The sequence below is a fragment of the Gobio gobio genome (genome assembly GCF_949357685.1).
Source record: "Gobio gobio genome assembly, chromosome: 15".
Taxonomy (NCBI): Eukaryota; Metazoa; Chordata; class Actinopteri; order Cypriniformes; family Gobionidae; genus Gobio; species Gobio gobio.
This window is the reverse complement of record NC_137108.1, coordinates 6,571,166-6,579,798: the sequence shown is the minus strand read 5'-3', so window position 1 is coordinate 6,579,798 and position 8,633 is coordinate 6,571,166. Positions and strand designations below refer to the sequence as shown.

Sequence of the window (8,633 nt, the reverse complement as noted above, 5' to 3'; positions counted from 1 at the left end):
AGACGTCATCAAAAAAGGCCAACCAATGTAGAGGGGAAGAGCATTTTCAGATTTTGATTAAAGATTACGAAGCCAAATAATTTTTTGATGCGGATTGACTTGCACGGATGGATTGTTCACCACAAAACTAGCAATTTGCGTTAACAAAGTAAATATGATCAATTTTGATTTCACGAGGACTTTAAATCAAGATGCATTTACTAGATAAGTACAATTTATAATATATGTCCTGTTGCTCTCAGTCACACACCTGAATTAAGCTCATTCATTATGCAGCTCATTATGCGGGTTATTGTGTTCTTTTGTCCTCTCAGTGGATCTCCATCATTATTCATTAGATATCACGCCTCCTCGCATACGGGCCTTGTAAAGGCTTTGTCTTACAAATTTTAAAACAATTTATGGTAACACTTTATTTTGATAGTCCACTTTAGACATTCTACTAACTATAAGTAACTTTGCAACTACATGTCAACTAACTGTCATTAGAGTATTTGTAGACTGTCTGATTAATATTTACTAAAACTTTATTTTGTTGGTCCCCCAAAAGACATTCTACTGACTATAAGTAACTTGGCAACTACAATTCAACTTATTCTACTAACCCGAACCCTAACACCTAACCATAACCTACCAGTCTACTGACAGTCAACTAATACTCTAATGACAGTTAGTTGACATGTAGTTGTAAAGTTACTTATAGTTAGTAGAATATTTAAAGTGGACTATCGAAATAAAGTGTAACCCAATTTATTGTTTTATGTGAATGAGTAGGCTCAATGATTCTCACACCAGTTTAAAGCAAAAAAGTGTATTTGACTCTAGGCCAATACACCCATGAGTCAAAAGTCTTGTGAACACATATCTATTGTGTGTTTTGAGGCCTTAATTTTAAAACCAATTTTTTTTGTTTTCTCAAAAACCATGCATAAACATTTTTCTCTCAAAAATACAAGCATGTACATACATGTTGCTTAGATATTATTGTAGCCCAGTTTGTGCTGAATACAGTGTCCACTTTTGCCATTAATGTGTTTATAAGCAACTGAAAAAAACACAAATGTCAGAGCATGTCAAAACTTCTAAAGGGCCCCAAAACAGCTCAGACTCCTAGGGGTTAAATTGCTGTCTATGGAGGGTCAGAGAGCTCTCAGATTTCATCAAAAATATATTTTTTAATCATTTGTGTTCTGAAGATGAATGAAGGTCTTACGGGATTGATGAACTAATGACAGAATTTTCGTCTTTAATCCGATGATCCCTTAAAATGCTGGCTATGTAGGAACTTTACCTGGCTTTGTAACACAGCAAGTGTGTTAAAATGAGAAACATTGCTGTGAATCGGTGGTTACACAGACCACAGTCGAGCTTTATGTGACAGAGAAAAAAAGCAAACACAAATGCAAGTCGTTCACTTAAAGGCCATTAAGCAGCAAATATAAACTTAGACAAAGTGCTTAATTGGATGTAAGTAAGTGGACTTATTTACCCTGAGATATTTAAGGCGCTGCTGTAAAACATATGAACAGCGTCCAAAGGGTTTGAGGCTTTCAGTGTCATGCTGTCCTAGTTTAAATGGTGGTGTATTCAGTCAGATGCTTGGACAGGATTCTGTATTATTTCCGCTCCATATCCACCTTTCTTTACAAGGCCGCTACTGAACTGGCTATTGAAATCTTCTTCTCTCTTTTCTCCCATGCTGGCACTGAACGGGGAATGTGGACAACTGCTCGAATCTTTACAAATACCTAAAGGACTGAGAATGACCAATGCTAACCGTGATCATGTGTCAGTTTCCACAGCAGAACGACCCGCACTGAACATTTCAAATCATCTGCAATCCACAATGAAGAGAGAGAAATAGTTGGGTTTTTTATATTATTTGAACAGGAGAGTTATTGGACGAAATGGGTTTGTCTAGATCTTTAGTATTAAAAGTTTACCAAAAAAGTTACAATATGTCAAGAACTCAGCTCAGTTACTCAGTTTCACAGGAGAAATCCAGTCATTTCAACAGGAATCCGTGCGTTCATATGGAAGTCCATTATCACCACGTAAGAAAAAATGATTTTGGTAACTCATAATTATGAGATAAAAAGTCTAAATTATGACACAGTTAGTCATATTTATGAGATGAAAAGTCAAAATGATGACAAACTAAATTGAAATTATGACATGCTAAAAATCATAATTATGACTGTCATAATTTCAACATTATCTCATAATTTACACTTTTTGTCATAAAAATCTAAATTATGACTTAGTATGCTATAATTTCAACTTTGCATCTCATATAAATTAGCATGTCGTCATTTCAACTTTTTGTCAATTTCAACTTTTAATGTCATGATTATGACTTAAGTCAAAAGTTCTACTTGGTATGTCATTATGACATTGTCAATTTCATTTTTTCATCCTGTAAGTGACATAATTAAAAAATATATTTTATTTGAATAAAATTTTAAAATTATGACGTGCACATATAAAAGAAGCTGTACTTTATTTAAAATGTACTTTTGTAATTTTGACTTTTTCTCATAATTTTGACTTTTTGTCATCATCAAAATTATTATATTAATATACTCAGTATGTCATAATTTCATATTTTTTGTCATAATTTCAACTATCTCATAATTTCAACTTTGTTCATAATAAAAAATAAATATTTTGACTTAGTATGTCATAATTTAGATTTTTTTTGTCAATCTTTAACTTTTCATTTCTTAATTATAACTTTGTCAAAAGCTCATAAATATGAATTAGCATGTCATAATTTAAACTTTTTGTCAATTTTTAACTTTTCATTTCATAATTATGACTGTCAAAATCTCTACTTAGTATGTCATTAAGACATTGTCAATTTCATATTTTAATCTCGTAATTTACTTAGTATGTCAATTTCAATTCTTTGTCAATAAAAAATAAATATTTTGACTTAGTATGTCATCTCATAAATATGAATTAGCATGTCATAATTTGAATAATTAAAAAAAAATTCAATTTGTTTACTTTTCTGGTCACAATTATGACTACGTCAAAATCTACTTAGTATGCCATTGTCATTTTCATATTTTCATCTCGTAACTAACTTAGTATGTCAGAATTTCAACCATCTCAATTTCAACTTTTTTCAATTTCAATAATTTAAATTACGAAGTCATATTTTGACTGTCATAATTTCATGTCGTAATTATGACTTAGTATGTTATAATTTCAACTTCATCTCATAGTTTAAACCTTTTGTCATGATAAAAAAATATATCAATATACTCAGTATTTCATAATTTCAACTTCATCTCATAGTTTAAACCTTTTGTCATAATAAAAAAATATATTAATATACTCAGTATTTCATAATTTCAACTTCATCTCATAGTTTAAACTTTTTGTCATAATAAAAAAATATATTAATATACTCCGTCATAATTAAAAAAAAATTAACAATTAGGACATAGTATGTCAATTTCAACTTTTTGTCATAATTTCGACTTTTTATGTCAATTGACCAAAAATTTTACTTTTTGCCATAATGACCACAATGAAAATGTAAAAAAAAAAAAATATGATTTAGTATGTAAAAACGTCTACTTTTGGTCAAAATTTCAACTTGTGTCAACTTAGTATGTCATAATTGTGAATATAATTCATATTCAAAATATGAATTAGCAGGTCATAATTAAAAAAAAAGTCCTAATTATGACAAATTATTTTTGACATAAATAATATATTTTCTTTTAATGTCACAATTATAACTTTTCAACTAATAATTGACAATTTCCACTTTTCATTTCATAAATATAACTTTGCATTTCATCGTTTCACGTTGTCATAATGATTTACCGAGATTTTTTTTGTTTTGTGGCAGACATTTGCTTCCATATGTTTCGCTCATGTTCAACTTATGTGTCACACGAATATAAAGTCTTGCTGAAATGTCGCTAATGTGACCACAGCTTAACAAACTCAACATCCATCCCATAGGCTTCTCCACTGGCACCAGGACGATTATTGCAAAAACATTCTAATGACCATTTAAAGCCCTAATGGTCTAATGCTGCGAAGTTTATCTGATGTGATTCATCTTCAGTCCTTCGCTGCATTTCTTAGTGGTTGCCAAGTTCATCTTGGGTGGTGCGTCTAGCAGGGCTACGACCTTTACAGGCTGGAATTCACTCTCCCAACATCTCTGAGGAATTCCATCTCATCCCAAGTCTAAAACTCAATTAAAGACGCATCTGTTTACTCTCCGTCCCTGTTATTGAAATGTTTATGCGTGCCGTCTCGGTTCTTGTGATTGCAATCAATTTGTCCCTCGTTTTGTTGTACTCGTTTCTCCTGTCTCTTTTACCTTTGTTTTTCTGTTCTTTCTTTTTGTTTCAGCTCCAAATGTTCCCCCGTCATGCAAAGCCAAGTGTCCGTGTGTTTCTGAAAGGCACAACATTCCCGTCAAAGGAACAGTCCTAACCCTAAAAACTCAACTACTCAAAAATCAGCAGTTGAAGCCTCAAGACCAGCCTGACCCGAAACGTGAATTAGACTTAACTGCCCAATGAGACGTCACATATGCTTAGGCCACGCCCATGACTGCTGACAGACTCCGCCCCTCAGTGAGCTGTACACAGTCCGTCATGTTTATCTCCTCGGCCAGAGCATTCAACAGCATTCAAGTAAGAAATGTGTTCTTATTAAAGCTACTAAAGTTGTTCAGTCGAGAGCAGTGAGTGATTTTCTGTTTTTCTCTCGTTGTTTGATTCATATAAACAGCAGATACAGCAGTGGGTAATCACATGAACATGATTCCTATCCCGACTCTTTTCCACCGGCTGTGAGGGTAAGACCACATGTCCCACGTCACCAAGCTACGCCTTTGTTTTCAATAGACGACCTCTAGCGGACGGAAAAGTTGCATTGTGCACCTTTAAGTGACACGTCATGACTTCCTGTTTCACTGGGCTGTAAAAATGAAGTGACACAAAGGCCAGATTTCTATAGTCATCCATCATTATGAGAAAGACCTGAGAATACAGTAATGATGTGCGACAAAAGGTTGTTGAGATGCACAAATCATAAAATGGCTATAAGATAATAGTTTAATTGTTGGAATACTCATTTCCACTATCTAGGTAATAATTAAAATCAACTGGAGAGGGTAACAATACCTGTCTTTATTGGCCCCACACACACTGAGGAGGATGGTTTGAGTCTGCAAGGTTAAAAGTTGGAAAACTGCAGATGCTAGTTGGGGTCTTGGGGTCAGAAAGTCTCCTCAGACCTCTTCTATATAACCACAACTTGTGGAGGTTGCAATAAAAAGCCTTTGGTGACATCAAATGGCAATCTCATGCACCTACAGTTTGCCAGACATTACTGGGACTTTCAGTGGGACTGGGGTTTATGGTCAGATGAGGCCAAAATAAAGCTTACTGGAAAACCACCAGAGGTGGGTAGAAATGTATACATCAAGTATGGTGGTGGATCTTTAACACTGTGTGGCTAATTTTCTTCAAAAGACCCTGGACAAGGGTTAGGATCCACGGTCTCATAAACTCCAAGTACCAGCAGATGTTAAATCAACACCTGACTGACCCTGTAAGGAAGCTAAAACCGGGCCGTGGTTGGATCTTCCTGCAGGACAATGATCAAAAGCACATCTCAGAATAGGTTCACTGACCACAGAATGAAGGTTTTGCCATGGACGGAGCAGACCTCTGACCAAAACCCCATCAAAAAACCTGTGGGATGAGCTGAAGAAGAGTCCACGAGCACAGAGCTCTGAATCTGAAGGATCTGGAGATTGTGGATGGAGGAATGGTCTCTGATCTCTTGCCACATGTTCATCAACATTATTACGCATTTGAGGAGAAGATCCAGAGCTGTTATTTTGGCAAAGGGAGGATAAAAGTATTAAATGAAGGGCTGCCAATAATTGTGGAACGCATATATTTTTAGTTTTATGAACTATTTGACCTTAAAGGTTAGTTTTTTGTGAATATTTTGAATGAAAGACTAAGAGATACACAGAAAAAACAAATGTTCAGTCAGCTTTGTTCATATTTACCAGGGGTATTCCCCTTTACGTATTGTCAAATGAAATATGTTTTTTGTTTTTTTCGCAGAATGTACTGACAAGCATATTAAAGATAAACTAAAATATATATTTACATTAAAACCTGTATGTCACGAACTATGTATATTTGTAATTACACAATTGGAATGAAGCTGCAATTTACATTTACACAAAATATTTTAACTTTAAATGTAATATCAAATAACACACAACAGTTACAATTATAATCAAGTTTTGTACATGTGCTTTAGTATGTTAGTCAGCACATCAAGATAAGTGTACTTCTTTAAAACACAACAAAGGATTATTAAAACAAGGATTTAAAATGAACTAAATAAAGATGTAATATGTGATATTGGTTTACCTAATCATGTTATTTTCTGGTTTAAAAATGATTTAAGTGGAAGAACTCAATGTGTTCAAGCTGAGGGTAAACATTCAGGACTATCGGAGATTGTTAAGGGTGTTCCCCAAGGATCTGTGTTGGGGCCTCTTTTATTTACTATCTACATAAAGTCTTGATTGTGATATTCAGGAAGTAAATTTTCACTTTTACGCAGATGACACTGTCATGTATTGTGGTGCACCTTCGAAACAGCAAGCCTTGCTCAAGCTTCATGTGATTCAGTCACGACTTCATACACAAAAATTTGTTTTAAACGCTGATAAAACCAAGCTTATGTTATTTTCAAGCTCGAGAAAGGTAGTAGATAATCGTATTCCTCTCCAGACTTTACAAGGTAATGTGATTGAGTTAGTGAAAGAGTATAAATATCTTGGCATCATTGTTGATGATACGTTATCTTTTGGCTTAAAGTTAAAGAAAAAATTCAAGATAAAGCTTGGGTTTTAATTTCATTTAATGTAAGAAAGAGGTTAGTTTCTGCTACTTTTTTGCCTGTACTTGATTACGGTGATTTGGTGAATCAATTTGCTTCTTCTCATCGTCTCTTCCTTGGATGCCATTTATCATAGTGCTCTAAGATTTATATCAGATTGTAAACCTTTAACTCATCATTGCACTTTGTATAACAGAGTAGCTTGGCCTTCTCTGTCCATTAGAAGGAAAATGCACTGGTATCTAATTATTTATAAAACTAGATCTGGGGCTGTTGCCTTCATATCTAGGTTGTCTTAATCAACAGAAAAGTGTTGGGAAATATTCCCTTCGGTCTCAAAATTGTTATACTCTTTCTGTTCCGTTTGTTAGAACTGAACTGGGGAAAAGGGCTTTTGCGTATGCAGCACCGGGAATCTACTCCAAATGGAATTGAAATGACAAACTCCTGTGTTTTGGAACATTTTAAATCTATTATTCGGTCACTTGAAGAAGACTCAATGATGTGAAATTGTGTTTAAGTGTTTTAAAAATTGTTTTGTTTTGTCTTGTAAGTTTGTGATTGTAATTGCTGCCCATTCTTGGCCAGGACACTCCTGTGAAAGAGAGATTATCCTGGTTAAATAAAGATCAAATAAATATATATATATATATTCTTTTAATTATTACAAGAGCGCTTTTTAAACGTGTACTTAAGTGTTGAGAAAGTCATGGAAGTGTACTCTCTTTAAGTATACTTAAGTGGCCTTTTATTTCATTGATACTGTATCATCTGCAAGTTCAGTTTTGTAAAAAATATACTTAACATTTTAAGTGCATATTCAATAAAATTAAGCACTTCTGTTTCACAAGGATAACTTACAAAACACTGATGTCACTGCAGACAACGGAGGGAAAAAAACAATCCTTAAATACAAATAATACAATGACACTCACCGAATAATTGTGCATAGTTAGGATAAAACCAACAAATAGGCTTGTTGACATCCAATATTGTTTTTTTTACTTTCAAGGCTGTGCGTCCAATCAAACTACAGCATTGTATTGTATTAATTACATGTCAGTGTCCGATTTAAGGGAGACTTTTGTTTATTTTAGTCCAATATTCAATTGTGTCGCAGGCTCACTGCTTAATCTCCAGCCCTGAAGCAAAACCATTGAAGAACTGTTCTAAATCAAATGCCATGGCGTCCCCTAGTGGAGTGAATAAACACACCAGTCACTTACAATCTAAAAGATCTACAGTAGTGGCCAAAAGACGTCATCTTCCTAAAATAATTGCCCAAGTCATTTTTTGAGTCATCTCCTCATGATGCTGGCCACCTCTGGTCAAATCTCCCACATCCTCAGTTGAACAGTTCATGCAATTCTACCCCTGTAGTATAATGGCCTATATCAAGAGTGTGACACAGGACGTTTTATTTTGCCTAAATCAAAAGACAGTGAGACCTAGGCAATTTTACACGCCTTTCAAGATGGCAGCTGCATCGAGAAGAACGACAATCTACTCAACCTCTGAGTTTTTTGTGTTTTCTGAGAAACCTGAAAAAAATGACTTGGGCAAATATTTTAGGAAGGTGGCGAAGTGATGTCCAGCCCAGGAACATTGACATCTACAGCCTTTATTCAAATATTATTAGGAATGTGTTAAAGATTCTGTAAGCATATTGCATAGTTGTGCTTGTAGACGATTGTTTTATTTACGCAATGAAATGTGTGCCAACATTG

At 34.3% G+C, this 8,633-nt stretch overlaps 1 long non-coding RNA gene across 1 annotated transcript; it reads left to right on the top strand.

Moving 5' to 3' along the window:
- Positions 1-1,527: 1,527 nt before the first annotated feature.
- Positions 1,528-7,547, top strand: LOC307138264. The gene is made up of 3 exons (XR_013818007.1): positions 1,528-2,054; positions 4,381-4,667; positions 4,765-7,547. It is a non-coding gene; the product is annotated as an uncharacterized lncRNA (long non-coding RNA).
- Positions 7,548-8,633: the final 1,086 nt, after the last annotated feature.